Source organism: Leopardus geoffroyi, chromosome B4 (assembly GCF_018350155.1).
Source record: "Leopardus geoffroyi isolate Oge1 chromosome B4, O.geoffroyi_Oge1_pat1.0, whole genome shotgun sequence".
Classification (NCBI taxonomy): Eukaryota; Metazoa; Chordata; class Mammalia; order Carnivora; family Felidae; genus Leopardus; species Leopardus geoffroyi.
The window spans coordinates 35,406,758-35,423,355 of NC_059341.1; the positions used below are offsets into that span (position 1 = coordinate 35,406,758).

Here is a 16,598-nt window from a genome sequence, read left to right on the forward strand (position 1 = left end):
CTTGCTGTGGTCTAGCTTTAATGCCCAGGATGCTACCAGCCTGAGGCCTCCACACTCCTGTTTCTACCAGACCCGGCACTTGCTGGAAGAGGTCCGTGGAGGAATCCTCTCATGACTGTGGATACAATTCTCTCCCTGGGAGCCCGTGACCATCTCCCCAACATATATGTGACCTCCCGCCCCGTCCAATACTCCCCCAGCACCCCTAGCCTGCCCATAAGAATTTCCTTTGCAGTCACCTCCAAACTTCCCTTTCTTAAAAAGAAACAATTTTCTGAAGCCCAGGGAGTTAATCCATGAAATCCTCTGGAACAAAAGCAGCTGGCTTGGACCATGGATAAGTCGATCAACAAACATGCCAGAGCCCTGCATGTTCAAAGTGCTCTTTGTTCCAGCCACTGAGCATGGATCTGCCAGGGTCCTGCCAGTGACCCTCGGCTTCTCCAGATCTCACCTCTTGGGCTCTTGGCTCTGCTCCTGCCATACCCTTGAAAGCTAAACTCCCTTCAGAGGGATAAGGCATCATTTGTGCTCACAAGTCTCTCTCTCCCTCTTTCAGAAGCTACCTGATTAAAACTTTTTAGAGCAAGTCAAGGCTCAACACGAAATGAAAACAAACTGGTCCCTTGCAAAAGGCACAGGCTGTTTAGTATAAATGGAGGCCCCATATGGTTGTTATTTTGGAAGAGAATCAAAGACCTAAAACCTGTTCCTTAGATGACAACAGGGGGAAAAGAAAACCCCCCAAAAACAAAACAAAACAAAATAAAAACCACTCTTCACTTTACGTGCAATCGATCCTGAACGGTGTCAGATGTTTGGCGAGGGCCCCAAGACAGAAAGAACAGTCAGAGAAACAGGGCCGGCAAGACCAGCCAGATGCCAAGATTTCCCAAGAATCACGGAGGGGGAATATCCCTCCCAGAAGTGCCACACGGAAGGAATTCCAGCCTGCTGGGCTCCTTGCTTGCTGCCCTGGGCCGTCTGAGACATTCCAGTCACACCCCCCTCGGAGAGACACAGCACCGTGCAGGCTGCCACGCAGAGCTGATGGTCCTACTGAGATGGAAGAGGAACTCATGGAAAATTGGTTTCCTTCACTAGGACTCTTTCAAGTTGGAAGCAAGCAGTCCTTCAGGTTCTTTCCCTCTCTGAGCCTCAGTTGCTCATGTGTAAAGTGGGCATTATGATACCTAGTTTTGTGGGATGTTATGAGGGATATGATATATTTTTGTGGATGGAATATGGTGCATCCAGTTGGGTGTTTCCTCCTTGCCAGGTCCTGTCCACACCCTATTGCCAAACTTCCCAGGAAGCTCTAACAAGTACTATACAATGGGACTTATTTCACCAAGTCCTAGCTATGTGACCTTGGACACATTCCTTAGCCTCTCTGGGCCTCATTTTACTAATATTTAAAATGGGGATAATAATCCTATGGTGCGTAACAGGTTTGTTGTAGGGATTAAAGGAGAGTATGAGTAAAGCCCCTAGCTCCCTTTACTTGATGAACATTTCTTGAGCACCCATTGTGCATCAGGCACTGTGCTGGGCTTTGGGAAGAATGCAATTCAATAAATAACAGATGCACTTGTTATTATTATCAGAAACCAGTCAATGTAGTTTTATTATCCTTTAGTTTATAGATGGTAAAGAGAAGCTCAGAACAGTTAAGTACATTCAGCCAGTCAGTCGCATGTCACACTTTGAACCCATACCCGCCTAGCTCCCTACATGACAGTGTTTGATATGTGAACTCCCTCTAAGTCTCTCTATGTGCTTTTACATTGTAGCACCGGATTCTTACAGCATTCCTGGAAGTACAAGGACCTTGCTATTATCTCTTTTCTGCTTACAGGGAAACTGAGGCCCAAGGTCACTCACTCAGCATGCTGGAGCCAGGTATATTTTCACTACAGGACCACACCAGCTACTGCTTCTCTTGGAATGTCCCAGCTCCCATGTGGCGTCCTGGCTCCTGGTCCATAACGGGAGAAGGGGCGCAAACACATCATGCCAGGCCTGGCAGCACCAACACTGACAGTCCCACATTCTGTCTCACCAGTGAGAGGGACACTGCAGAAGGAGCATGAGAGCAGGTGTCTGAGGCCCCTGGCGCCACCCTGGATCAATACGCTCAGTTTAATTACTTTCAGGACCTGGCCAGTTGCTGGTGCATCCAACTTGGAGCTACATGCTGGATAACAAGACCATATGCTCCCAATGTCAGCCCTCCCAACACATTCTCAAAAGCTAACCAGTTCAGAGGCATTATTCTGGAGATAGAAGAAGGGAAAAAGTGAGGCAGCTTTGGAGAAAACAGGGGCTTTGGGGCTGGGAGAATGTGCTTAATGACACGCACATGGTGATCCGCATGGCTGCCTATTCCTCCTTGGCAGCCTGTGTTTTCTGAGCTTTTCGACAGTGGGATAGGGGAATTGCTACTCTGTGTCCACAGAGCCCAAGGATGAGGCATTTATCTCATCAGATTGTTGAGATACAGTGTGGGTGTTTTGATGTCATTACTGCATGGATAGCAGTGTGCAGTGGAGGGGAGCAGAGATACTGAGATAAATAACACAGGATCCTTAAAAAATACACTGGGAACAAGAAGGCCATCAGCAGTATGTCTGAGCCAGAAGGGACCCCAGAGATTGCTGGCCAAGCCAGCATCACCTTTCGTAGGAGACAGAGGCCGAGAGGAGTGACACAACTGTCAGGTTCACTATAAAAGAGGGGTAGAGCCTAGGCGTCTCCCCTGTCATTCCAGGCTCATTCCACTGCACCATAGGTTTGAGCTCTGGCATCACCAACAGAGAAAAGATGATGGCGGAGAAGCACATCTCACGCTGCATTTGCAGGCAAGATGGTCCCCTGGGGGAGGCTATTCAGCCACCACAGAATTAAAAAGGTTTGAATACCTGTAAAGGAGGGATAGGAGGAGAAGACAGGATAGGAGAAGAATGAGCTGGGGATTCGGAAGTTCCTGATCCTTGCTAACATGCCACCTCCCCCACTATCCAGCAGGAAGCTGAGGAGGGCACAAAGCAAGACAGAGGGGGATCATCTTCCTGCCTTGTCTTGAAATAAAGCATCAGGCACCCATGGGTTCAGAGGGCCCCAAGCCTAGGATTTTCACATGAAACAGGAGTAGGACAAATGCTCAGTTTGCTGATTCCAGCTCTGTAAGTTCTGAACCATTAACTGGAGGGTGGAGGACCCGGCACTCTTCACCTAGAGAGGCAGACAGCCATGGTAGTTAACAGTTCCCTCCTGAAGACTGTATGAAAGCCAGTATCACTCTACCCACTTCCACAAGGGCCAAGGGCCTCCCACCAGGCCAGCAAAGATGCTGATCTTCAAACTCACTGTCCTGGAATCCCTGGTATTGTTGCTTAATTCACCAGGTCACTTGAGGGTAGGAATGACCTCAGCTCATCAGGCAGGCGTCCTGGAGCTGATATTTAAGGAGAAATCCAGAGGCTTAAGAAGTAGTCAAGAAAAAGTTCAGTTCAGACAATTGGAAGGAGAAAGGGATTTGCAGGGAACAAAAGGGACCAATGTGGGTTTGGGCAGGCCAGAGAAGACAGCTCTGGGATGGGGAAGGAGGTGGCTGCTGGCAGATGAAGAACACATTGGTGCAGAGCTAACTTTCTGCCCCACTGAGGACATGGGGAATGGCAAAGCCAAAAGGAGTACCATCAATTTTAAGAAAAATATGTCTTGAGGAAGTACTCGCTGCTAAGGAATCCATGTGTCATCTGATGGGGTGGCTAGTTTGCCAAAAGGGCTGGGTGACCTCAGGGATGCCAGTCATCTTCTAAACCCTGATCTGGCAGTGAATAGCCCATGTGGAGGAGGGTCGGGGAACAGGAAGAACCACAAGCATACAGTGCGTTTGGGAAGACGCTCTCTGCCTGGCTTGGATGCGAGGGTTAAGTGATTTGCCCTAGGTCATAAAGCTTCTAATTTGGACAAGTCATGTGATCTCTCTGGAGCTCAGTTCCCTCCTCTGTAAGAAGAGAAGGTTGGACAAGATGCTCTTTTTGTCAATTCTGACATTCTGCAGGTCTAATCAAGGACTTCTGATCTGCCAATTTGATCTCCCTGGACAACTGCAGGCATCTGAAGACAGACTCAGGAGAACAATGGTGCCAGAGGACTGGTCTGGGAAAAGCAGAGCATGGATCCTCCCCAGAAGAGCCCCCCAGAAACCCCCACAGAGACAGCCTGTCTTAGGAGATACCACAATAAATTGTGTGTCCATTCCAATCCCAGCAGGGCCTGCCTTCCTGCCTACTCCCTGGGAGTCAGCCTTGTTTGAAGTAAGGCTTTGAGCACTGTCCTCTGCTGCCCACTAGGGAGCACCAGCAGGGTGGAAAAGGGAATGGACACCCTTGGCTGCTCATTGTTCTTGGGTTTAGGCCTAGGGTTTGAGGCTGGCTCTAAGATGCCCCTTCATTGATCATTTGATCCCAGAAGTAGAACTTGGCTTTATAAGAGCTGCTGTTCTTTGTTCTCTCTCTCTCTCTCCTTTGCACTTTTTAGTCATTTCTCTGATTCTCCCTGCTCTAGTTTTGGCCTCTCCAGTCATCTTGACATCTCTACCTGGATACCTCAAACTAAACACATCCAAAACCCAACATCCAAACTTCCCTCAACTACTGCCCATCTCAGATAATGGCTATCTCCAGCTTTCCAGTTGCTTTGGTCAAGAAATTTAGAGTTGACCTTTATGCCTCTTTCTTCCATGCTTATTGTCCAATATGTCAGCAAATCATTCCAGGTGTACTTTTTTTTTTTTTAAAAGAAAGGCAGACTGCCATGTGCAGCACCTCATTTGGATGTGTCTGGAGTCTTGGAAGCTTGACTACCCTACGTTCTCCTACAAATGGACCTTGAGAACTTGTTTGGAGGTTCTAGCAAGGGAGCACAGCTACTCGTATACCCTTGACCAAAGAACAGTCCTCCTCTATTGGGGAAGGTCGTCCTCTTCAACCTAGCGCACAGCTTCGGGAGGGACACACATGGAGTAATGAGGGAGGAAGGGGACACCCGCCTAGCCAGCCAGATCAGCCGAATCAACCCTGGCGATCAATGGGGTGACAGATGTTGCAGCCAGATTGCCTTCACATCCCTAGCTGTACTTCTAATATATATTAAGAATCCAGCAACTTCTCTCTACCTCCACTGTTTATGCTCCAGTCCAAGCTACAAACATCTGCCTCCTGAATTACTGATCTAGCCTCCTGCGTGATCTTCCTGCTTTTACCAGCTCCAACAGCCTCCCCTTTGATTCCCTTTTAAAACATCATCAGATCATGTCACTCCTTTGCTTAAAACCCTCCATAAGCTTTACACTTCATTCAAAGTAAAAGCCATAATCATCACAATGACTTTAAGGCTCTACTTATTCTTCCCTTATTCCTCACTGACCCCATGTCAAAGAGCTCACTGTGCTCCAACCACACCTTTTTCCTCCCTGTTCCTCAAAGACACTCTGAGCATAGGGCTTTTGTACTTTCTGTTCCCTCTATCCTGAATGCCCTTTTCCCCAGATATCTACCAGACTCACTTCCTTAACCCCTGCAGGTCTTGCCTCAAATGAGGCATCTTCTCAATGAGACCTTCCCTGACCCCTCTATTTAAAATTATAATCCCATCCTGGCACCCTATCTCCTTCCCTGCCTTAATTCCCCCTCAATATCTAATATATTTTACTCTTTTCTTTCTTTATTTTCTCCTATTCTTTGTTTTCTTCCTTCCATTAAGGGGTAAGCTCCCTGAAAGCAGGGTGTTTTATCTGTTTTGTTCACTAATGCTGCAACTGATATATCTACAAGATGCCTGACACATAATAGGTACTCAATAAATATTTGTTGAATGAATATAGCCCCTACCCTGTAGGTGCCCAGAGAATACTTAAAAAGCAGGGGCCAGAGCCACTTCCCAGACCTGTCATGGGTTTCTGATCTTCTATATGCTGTCACTCTTTCCTCCTCCCACTAACTTTCTGGACTCCTACCATTTGTCCCACATTTCGGACATCCTCACCCCCACCCTGGACCTATGAAGCATCACTCTGGTTCCAGGCTGCATCCTGGCCTTCCCCATTACCAGTCTCTGTCTTTCTCTGACTCTGCCATCCACAGACACTGATCTGCTCAGACAATGAGCACTGGCACAGGTCAGATTCCTGGTCCCAGGTCCTCAATCTTCATCCCCAATCTGTGGCTGCACATACCCACTGCTGATGCCAGAGACACAGGTATTGGCCACAAGAAAGACTGCTGTTGCAACGGCAAGTCTGAGCCCCCACTCAGATTGGTCAGTGTTTCTTTATTCTTTCCCTTGGCGGCAGATGAGGGAGGAAACAGATTGGGGACTCGAAACACACCAGGTGTTTAATAGATGGCTAAGTGAAAAGGGTTTCCAAATTATATGCCAACACAGCAGCTTGTACAGCATTCAGCCCACTGCCTGCATTATGGCTTTTGGACTCAAAGAAAAGCCAAGGGAAAGGTAGCTGGGAGTGCCAGCTGATTGTCACATGGTGTGCAAGTCCCTTGATGGGAGGACAGTCATGGGCTCTAGGCCCATATCTCAGGGTAACTGACCATCCACTAGGTTGAGGTGACAAGTTCTGTGTCCACAATGTGAGTCCTGAAGGCACTGCACTGTACCCCTTGGCAGACCTCTGCTGATCCTGCCCATTCCCTCCTTACCCGACTCTGCTCTATATCAGGAAACTCGGGTTAAAGACCTGGCCCTGGCACTGACTCACCTTGGGACTAGACTGACATGAGGATGCTGAGATGACAAATAAGATGATGGAGAGGCGAGTGTTTTGCTTCTTAGGAAGAAAGGCATCTTTGTGACGCCCACATGAAATCATTCCCATATTAGTACATGTGCACAATCCTGGCATTGCAGCCTGAAACATATCCAGGCCCTTTCAGGGCTCTCACTGGCCAGATGAGATGTCGCAGGACTTCTCTGCAGCAGCAACAGAGGCACCTGTTGGGTATGTGGGTTGTGCACACAGGAAGCAGGAAGCAAAGCCTCACTTTCTTCTAGCACTCTACCTCAGTATGTGTAGAAACTGTCTCTGATGTTGTCCCCTAGCTAATGGTGATATTTACAATTATAATTTACTTCTTAGTGCTTACTATGTGCAAAGCAGTATACTAAACCTTTTTCAACCGAATGATTCTCACAGTGTATCCCAGGGAACCCCAGAAGGGTGCCTAAGACCCCTTTGGTGTGTCTGTGAGCTCAAAAAAATTTTCATAATAATTCTAAGATGTTATTTCCCTTTTTCACTTTAATAGTCTTACAGTGGAGTTTTCTAAAGGCCACATAACTGCATAACACATGATACTGCATCATATTGAGTGACAAAGCAGATACTAGAATCTGTCTTCCATTAAGCCAGACACTAAGGAAACTCTTTAAAAGGTAAGGCAATATCATTCTTCTCACTCAATTTTTTGTTTTAGAAAACAATTCTTTTTCATTAAAAAGATGTTATGTTAACATGTAGTGAGGTTTTTTGGATGAATTAGGTTTTAATTTCTAATATAGTAAACAGTGACAGTTATAACCCTCATAAAGAAAAACTCTTTGGGATCCTCAATAATTGTTAAGAGTATAAAGCATTCCTGAGACCAAAAAGGCTGAGAACTGCTACTCTGACTCATTTAATTCTCAAAAGAATCCTCCATAGTATGTATTGTTATTACCCCCATTTTAGGAACAAAAATGTTGAGGCTGAGAGAGGCAATGGCTTACCCAAGATCACACAGCCAACAAGTGGTCAAAGCACAACTTGAGCCAAGTTCCATGTGGATCCCTAGTCCATACTCTTGACCATGATGCTACACTAACTCCAAGATAGGCCTATGGCCTCACAGGCAGAAGCAGGTGCTTGCCTTTGTGGGTCTGAGCCACTACACTCCTCTCTTCTTCCCCAGATTGTGTCAGCCAAGTGCCGATACCAGGCCAATGTGCCTAGCACAGCAGGGGTCCGTGACCTCACTGAGAAGCAGGCTGCTATCCTCCGGGCTGACTGAGCTTGCTGGACCAATGCTCCCAAGGTTACTGTTTTCTTCTGGATGCGAGTGTGCAATCTGGGGATGCCGGTTGGGAAAGAGATGTTCTCTGAGTAGGACATTAAAACACCCAAGAAGGCAGGAATTTCACTGACAGTGATGTTTACCCATGCTTTTTCTACAAAAATTTTTAAAGCATAAATTGACTAATTTTTAATAAGAAAAAAATTTTAAAGTACAACTGTTGTTCTGGTTATATAAAGAAAATTAAACACCTAGATCCAATACAGTTCTTCATCCAACACTGTCAGCCTCCTAGCCACAGAAGACAGGCTTCCCTACCACTTTCTCCTGTCAAGAGACCCTCAGAAATTCGGTCCTGCCCTTAGCTCTCACTAGAACACTTCAGAGCAACTTATTTCTGGTCTTTAACTACTAACTCAAGAAGGTTTTTTTTGTTTGTTTGTTTTATGACAAAGACATTAATTGTCCTCATTAGCAGTTTTAATTCATTCAGAGATGTTTTAACTGTCTAGTTCCTATCCAAATGAAGAAGTGGCTTCCAGCTAATGTTGTTTTAAGCCAAATGGTCACACACTTTAGCCTGCATTAGAAAAACCAGGTACATGGGGTGCCTGGGTGGCGCAGTCGGTTAAGCGTCCGACTTCAGCCAGGTCACGATCTCGCGGTCCGTGAGTTCGAGCCCCGCGTCGGGCTCTGGGCTGATGGCTCAGAGCCTGGAGCCTGCTTCCGATTCTGTGTCTCCCTCTCTCTCTGCCCCTCCCCCGTTCATGCTCTGTCTCTCTCTGTCCCCAAAATAAATAAACGTTGAAAAAAAAAAATAAGCTTAAAAAAAAAAAAAACTAGGTACACTTGTTAAAACACAAATTGTTGGGTCCCAAGGTTTGCAGCGGGGGGGGGGGGGGGGGGCGGGCGGGGGGTGTGTGGGACAGGTGGTTCCCAATCTGTCATCTGAGGCAAGGCCCAAGAATATGCATTTCTATTAGGTTTCCCAGGTGATTTTTGATGTTAGCTCATGACCACATTTTGAGTTTTAAGCTACTTTTCCTGGCATCTTCATGGCCCTGGATTACTTTTCCCTCCACACAAAAAAAGAAAAAACAGAAAGTGAAGGAAATACTGAGCTATCTGATTTCCCCCAGGCCCATGTAAAACCCTTCCAGTTAGGAAAAGCCATTGTTAGTAATCATGTTCACTCGCTAGTGTAGCTTCATCTCCCCCACCGATTTTTGGAATTTAAAAGCATATACAAGTTAATTTATATTGAATTCTTAACATCACTTTATTACTCCGTCTCTCAAATAATCTACTTTCTTGAAGGGTTTTTGGCCTCTCTTCCCTTTCTGAAAACTTAAGAATTCATTTTGATGTAACAAACCTAACTACAAATTGATAAAAAAAAAAAATGACTTCTTTTTAATTAGACAATGCTCATACATCTATAATAATAAATAGGATAGAAAACGTTCAAGTCTCTTAAAATAAGAATCATGTGAAATTGGGAGGGAAGCAATTAAAGTCCTAATGGGCCATCTGGACAAGGTAGCATTGTGGAGCGGAAAGAGTACCAGAGGTGGACACCCAGTTCCAGATACCATGTTGAGCAGGGCTCTGAAAAACGGCTTTATTTTTATGGACCTCAGTTCTACATATGTAAGATTATGATAATAAAGTCTTCCTAAAAAGACTTATGATATAATTAAAATTACTTGCTTTATCCCACACCATTTTAAAAGGTGACTTGAGAGAATTTTAATCTCACATTTAAAAAAAAGATGAAAATGACAATTTCCAAAAATTAATAAGTAATTTTTTGCAAGTAGACCAGCCAAAAGCACAGGACAGTTATTCTAATTGTAAATGCTGGCCTAAGTTTCCTGGCAGTATAATATAAAGAAGGATATTATTATATACCTCTCATATCTCATTAATTGAGAGGCCAACTCCTTAAAGCAACTGAATGAGATGATGTACATGAAAACTTTCAGTATGTAACCAGAAATAAGAGGTCATTTTTTAATAATGTTTATTTATTTCTTTTGAGGGAGGGGGCAGAGAGAGGGAGGGAATCCCAAGCAGGTTCCACACTGTCAGCGCAGAGCCCAATGTGGGGCTCGAACCCACAAACTGTGAGATCATGACCTGAGCTGAAATCAAGAGTCAGATGCTTAACCAACTGAGCCACCCAGGCCATGTTAAGTCATGTTAAGAGGTCATTATTAAGAAATTATTAAGAAATGAGATTGCTCTTAGTTGAGGTAGGGGAGATCCAAAACACATCAGGTAACAGCACTGAATGCAAACCCTGCCCTCATCTTTTCTCTCTTTCCTTTGTCTCAATTCTCAAAGAAACCTCTGCCCACTGTGGACTGGGAATGCATTTACTGAAGGCAGATCTAGGGTTCTCAGGAGAAAGCTGAGAGTATAATGTTGACTGAACCATACGAAAATGCCATCTTTGTAGGGCAAAAACTATCCAACATCAGCGATTTCAGGTAGTTTAGCTTAAGAGGACAACCAAATGAAGTGGAGGAAGAGGAGAAATGAGGGGAAGGATAAAGAATATACAATATCAAGACCTTCTGTGCAGTTCTGATGAGTATAAAGGAGGTGTGAAGATTGGGGAGGTATAACTCGCTGTGAACTTCACTGCTTGAGAGCCTGAGAGAATGTGGAGGAGGAGAGATCAGTGACAATAGTCCAAGAGCCTGCAGGAAGGAGCTGCACTAGGAAGACATGATAGGGTGGAGCTGGCTGTTCACCATGCCCAGGCACTCAGGTCGACTACCTTTCCCAGCATCCTTTGCAGACAGATGTGGCCACATGACCAAGCTTTGACCAATGAAACATCAGTGGAAGTGACAGTCACCACTTCCAGGCCTGGCCCATAAGAGACACCATTATCCTCTCTGTTCATTCCTCTGGCTGGCTGGCTCCTGGATATCACTTCCTTGGAAGACACCTCCCAAAGATGGCAAAGCCTTGATCCCTCGATAAATAAGGGCTACCTGAGCAGGGCTACCTGAGCAGGGCTACCCAAGAAGAGCTACCCGAGGCCGACTGGGCTTATATGAGTGATAAATAAACTTGGTGTTAAGCCATTATGATTTCAGGGTTCAACTATCACTCAGCTAATGTTAATAAAAGAATTGATGTTCTTGTGCCCAAAGAAGACAGAACTGAACTAAATGGGGGGAAAAGTTCAGAATTTTAAAAGAGAGTGTTCTGGTTCCCAAACGTGAGAACACCTCATTGGTGGAACTTTCTCATCAGTAAGGATTCCCCTACACCTATATCTCTTGAATTTCCCCAGGACACTTTTTCAACTTCATTAATAGGTTATTACTCTGGTCATCAGATTGGAATCAGAGGATGTCTGGAAAGGATTTGGCTGCAACCATGTCCTCCAACAATGTCTTTATTTATATATGCTTGGGGACTTCATCTGCTCTGCATCTTGGCCCTTAACCTCCTCATCTCTGGCTGGGTAACTGGTGTGTTTTATCAGCCCAAGAACCCTGTATGCTCACAGGGGCCAAGAATATAGCTTTTATATTTTGTTTCCAAACAGCACGAAGCTAGGCAGGGAATAAAAGCTCAATCAACCCTTCAGTTTATTTGATTTGAGCAGTTATCTTCTGTACAACCAGAATTGGGGGCGGGAGGAGGACTTTTCTAGCAACCTAGACATGGGAGACTAGACTTAGCAAAAGCATTCCAACTGTATATATAATTCATTTTTAAGACACTGGTGTGCTCAAGTCACTGATCACTCTTCGCTTTGACAGTTACCAAACTTTAACACACACAAGGGTGAACTATGAAACATGTTAAAAATATAGGCTTGTGGGTTCAACTCCCCATATTCTGATCTAGTAGTTTTAGGGTGGGATCCAGGAATCTGCATTTGTGACTTTCCTCCTCCCGTCCCACCCACAATTCCTATACGAGTGGCAAGGAGCAGTGTGTATGATTGTAACATCTGTGAGGTGAGGTCAGGATCAGGTCTATCTTGTTTAATATTATATCCACAGGGCCTAGCATATGGCCCCACTCACAGTAAAGCTATTAACTATCTGTTGAATGAGGACACTCATCTGTCAGATTTATCCTAAAAACGCCCTTCCTCAAAGAAAGGAAATGAACTAGGTGACCTCTCTGGTTCTCTGAAGGCCACCAGCTCACCATCACATACTTCGTAAACTGGGAAGTGCCCCTCCTGGCTGCCTCAGACCCATCTGCTCTGAGTTCTAATTGAGGAGGCCGACCTTCTTTGATTGGCACTTCCCTCTCTTTCAGCCAGAGACCATCTGTACCCACCACCTCCTGACAGCTCAGACATCCCTTCCTCTCTGCTGGTGCAGACAGGCAAGGGCATTGGTAAGTAGGTCTGGGCCTGGAGGGAGAGGCTGCCTTCCACACCCTGGGATGACCTCAGGACTGTCTGTAAGCCCTGCACAGATTGTCAGAACTCCCTGAATCTGGGGAATGATGCTTTCCTGATAACCAGACTTTGTTTCTGAAGCAGAACTGTGAGAACTCTGTTTGTTATCTCACATGCTCTCAGTACCTCAGTAAAACCAGTAGGTAGCAAGTGTCTTTATCCTCGGTTTACAGATGGCAAAGAGAGGAAATCTGACTTGCCCAAGGTCACACAGCAGGTCAGCTGTGAAGCCAGAAGGGCATCCAAGCTCTCTGCATCCAAAGCAACTGCTTTCCCACAGCCAAAGCGCCTTGAGGTTGATGGGAAGTCATGACTGCTTTAATTCAAGGCTGTTGCTCCTGAGTTTTGCATCAAAGCATATGTTCTTCAGAAAAGAAGTACCAAGCTAAGCTTTGTTTCTCTTCTTTTGAAAGATCTTTGGGATGAGTCTCAGAGAGACCATTCCTCAATCACCAACCAAAGTGAAGAGGGGAGAGAAGGATAATGCAAGATCTTTCTCTTAAAACTGGAAATGGGGGCCCCTGGGTGGCTCAGTTGGTTAAGCGACTGGCACTTCATTTTGGTTCAGGTCATTATCTCATGGTATGTGAGTTCGAGCCCTGCATCAGGCTCTATGCTGACACCACAGAGCATGCTTGGGATTCTCTCTCCATCTCTCTCTGCCCTTTCCCCCATCCCTCAAAATAAATAAATAAACATTTTAAAATTAAAAAATATATGGAAATGAACCTGCAGTTCTTAAGGTGGGGAGTGGGCAGTGGGCCATTTCAGAATCACCTAAGGAACTTTTTCAACATCAATCTTCTCCTTTCCCCTGAAATTCTGATGGGTCAACAAGCTGACTTCAACCCTGACTCCATAACAATGGAGTACTTTGATTGGATTTTTCCTTTTCCCTCATCCTCTGAGGTAGATGTGAACAATCAAGTGGACAAAAGGTGAGCAGTAGGAGAAGCTCTGACCCTGAACAATCATCAGCACAGAGTAGGAGCCAACACACATCTGTATCAGTTTACTGATGCATAGATGGAAAAGACACAAGAGCAATAGGTGAGCAGATCATTCTTGAAGCTGGCTGTCTGAGCCCCTGTGCCTCCATTCCTATACAGCTAGAAAACTCAGGGTCACCTAGTATATATCCAGAACTAAAATATAAATGGAATTAAACCCTGTATAAGAAATAAAGGAGAAGGGCTGCTCCAGATGATCGGGGGGGTACAAAGATAAATAAGACTCAAGCCATGTCCTCAAGAAGCTTGCTGATCGAAAGAGTTCTGTGTTGCTTTAAGACTCTCTTCCATATTGATATTCTCCTCCCTACCAGCCTGTGAGCAACTGGAGTGTGGATGCCTATCTAGGGGTTCCACAGTGGTGGGCACAGTACTAGACACATATGGTAAAGTTCCAGAAAAATGAGATGATTTTGCATCCCAAGATGTGGGAGAGAAAGCTATACATTAACATAGCATATGTCTAGCAACTTTTCTCAGACCTTGTCAATCTTAGCTTTTAAAAAAAAGTTTATTTTGAGCGAGAAGAGAGCACAAGTGAGAGAGAGGTGGAGACAGAGGAAGAGAGAGAATACCAAGCAGGCCCCATGCTGTCATACAGAGCCTGATGTGGGGCTCAAACCCATGAACCCGTGAGATCATGACCTGAGTCAAAACCAAGAGTCAGATACTCAACCTACTGAGCCATCCAGGTGCTCCGATCTTAGCTTTAAATAAGGCACAACCAAACTCAGGAGTGCCCAGATGAGGTCCACCAATGGATACCTTAAGGCTCATCACTGCATGTTTAATGATTTTAACAGCCAAACTCCTTCAGGCCCATCCTCCACCTTCTCCAGATGCCCTGGCTGTTTCTTCTCCTTCTTAGCACACTTCTCTTCTCTCTATTGGTTTTGAGGTTCTTTCTCTCAAATGGTCCCCTAAACCAGGTGTATGGGGTATGAGGTTTCCTCATCATATGGTAAGCTTATAAATAGCTCTCAATGAGACAGAAATAATGGCTTTCAAAGGTAACAAGATAGGCATGTTTTAGGCATCAGAGTGAACTTTCTCTCAGCAATCACTATTTAACTGTGACACAGGCAACCAAGGAAGGGCAGGTACTTACTGATGACCTATTGTGTGTAAATGTGTGTTATTTCATTTACTCCTTGATGCCCTCCTCTCAGGAAAGTATCATTATTTCAGAGATAAAGAGAGAGGAAAATTATAACATTTCTATGGCAGATGTTCTCAAAAACAGGAGCCATAGACTTGGGTTCTTATAATTCTAAATAGTAGTCTGAGGGAGAAAACGGTCCACAGATGTTGCCTTGCCTCCATTATACCCAGAGCTGCTCAGAGAGCCTTCTAGAAACAGCGATCAAGGAGGAATTCTGGGGCTTTGGGTGGTGGCCAAAAACTAATTGTCCATTCTTCCCTCTTACAAGTTCAGAACCAATTAAGAAATACGATATAGGAGACATACAGACTGAAATCAAACTAAAAGCTTCATTACAAACAAATTCTAAATTGGAGAATGTGGCTTAGATGGGTGGTTACAAAGTGCTGCCCAATAGTTCACTCAGAGTTAAAGCTACTCGCCCAATCAAAAAGTGGAACCATTGTAGGCTTTCCCCACAGGGCCAGAGCCAGCCCCAGTAACTTGGTGAGCCCTTCTTTGGGGACAAGTAGATTCAAAAGAGAGACCCAGAAGGGGCTAAGCCAAACTCATGAATCAGATATGTTACTTCCCCTCCCCTGGAGTCAAGGGCATGAGTCAAGGGATAAGTGGGAAGTGCTCCTCCCACACCATTCACTACAGGGCTGTGGCGTAGAAACCCTCTTCTCCCTGCCTGTGGTAACAAAAAGAGTAGAGAATTAGTGGTGCTCTCCTCTATGGGGGGTGGGGAACATTGTCAAAATTTTCAAGTTAGTTTGAATGTATAGAGACGGCAAAAAGTAGTGTAATCCAAGCTAAGAGACATCCTGTAAGTGATGACACAGAAGGCCATGGAAGGACCAAAAAGATCTCTGAAAGAGAATGGGAAGGAATAATAGCTGAGAACGCTTACAAAGAAGACAGAACGGGCTTAATTCACCAGGTCTGTATATAAAACATACAGCTGTCCATGTACAAACACCTTGATCCAATCTGGCATTTGCTCTCAATGGAACCGAATAATCTGGACAAAGCAGGCCTCTACCACCTACAGAGGCCACCTTGACATTCTAAGCTCATCACTATTGTCCCTGCCTCTTGATGTACAGTAGAGGCTGTTCATAAGGATAAGCCATGAATCATGGCATGAGCCTTCAGCCCTGTTTCATGGCTTCCAACCTCAGCTCTCAGTTTTCTGGTTTTCTCTTTCCTGCCCTGCACTGCCCCCACCGCCCCACCTCACACTCAGCACTCTGCCTTCCCTCTTGCATCCTCTTTCCAGATTATCCTGTAGACCCAAATGTTTGTGTATAATATCAGAGCTGATGATTTGAAGAGGCCCTTGACTGTGGCCAGATCATAGAGGCCACTGTGAATAAACCAGCCCTTTTTTGGACTTTCTTTTTTAGGCAGACTGAATATTTACACACTGGGAGCAGGCCCCATAAGGGCTCCCCAGCAGATAATACATTCATGCAAGCAGCCGTCTCTAGTGAAAAAAAATCATTATTAATTGGGGTTACAGCACTCATTTTAACTGCAGCAGGAGCTGAGCTCACTCGATTTAGTAGTGTGCAGACTTTTTCTGAACTCCAGTGGATACTTCACAAATAACAATAAAAATTTTAATGGTAAGACAAACATGGAGCAGGCTACACAGCTTCAGTCATTAAACAACCTCCATCCACCATGCTCAAGGATTCAAGCTGTTTTATGTGGCGGGCCACTTTGCCTAAGCCTGCTGCCAATAAGAGAATAAATTTTCATGGTGTGGAGTTTCAGTAAGAAACAGGTTTCATTAGCCCTGTCTGAGAGATACAGAAACCAAAGGCCAGAGAAGGGAAGCGATGTAGGGTCAATCAGGGGTGGTGCCAGAAGTCTGTTCTAAGCCCCATGTCCCATCCTGGCCCTTGTTCTGCTCTGGTTCCCGA

General features: G+C 45.2%; 1 protein-coding gene and 1 long non-coding RNA gene across 51 annotated transcripts in view; one reads left to right on the top strand and one right to left on the bottom strand.

Annotated features, from left to right (window-relative positions):
• CACNA1C (calcium voltage-gated channel subunit alpha1 C) overlaps positions 1-16,598 on the bottom strand; it is a 757,779-nt gene that overhangs the window by 450,266 nt on the left and 290,915 nt on the right. The gene's annotated exons all lie outside the window — the stretch shown is intronic.
• Positions 1,562-14,001, top strand: LOC123591284. Its single transcript, XR_006709204.1, has 2 exons — positions 1,562-8,673; positions 8,919-14,001. It is a non-coding gene; the product is annotated as an uncharacterized LOC123591284 (long non-coding RNA).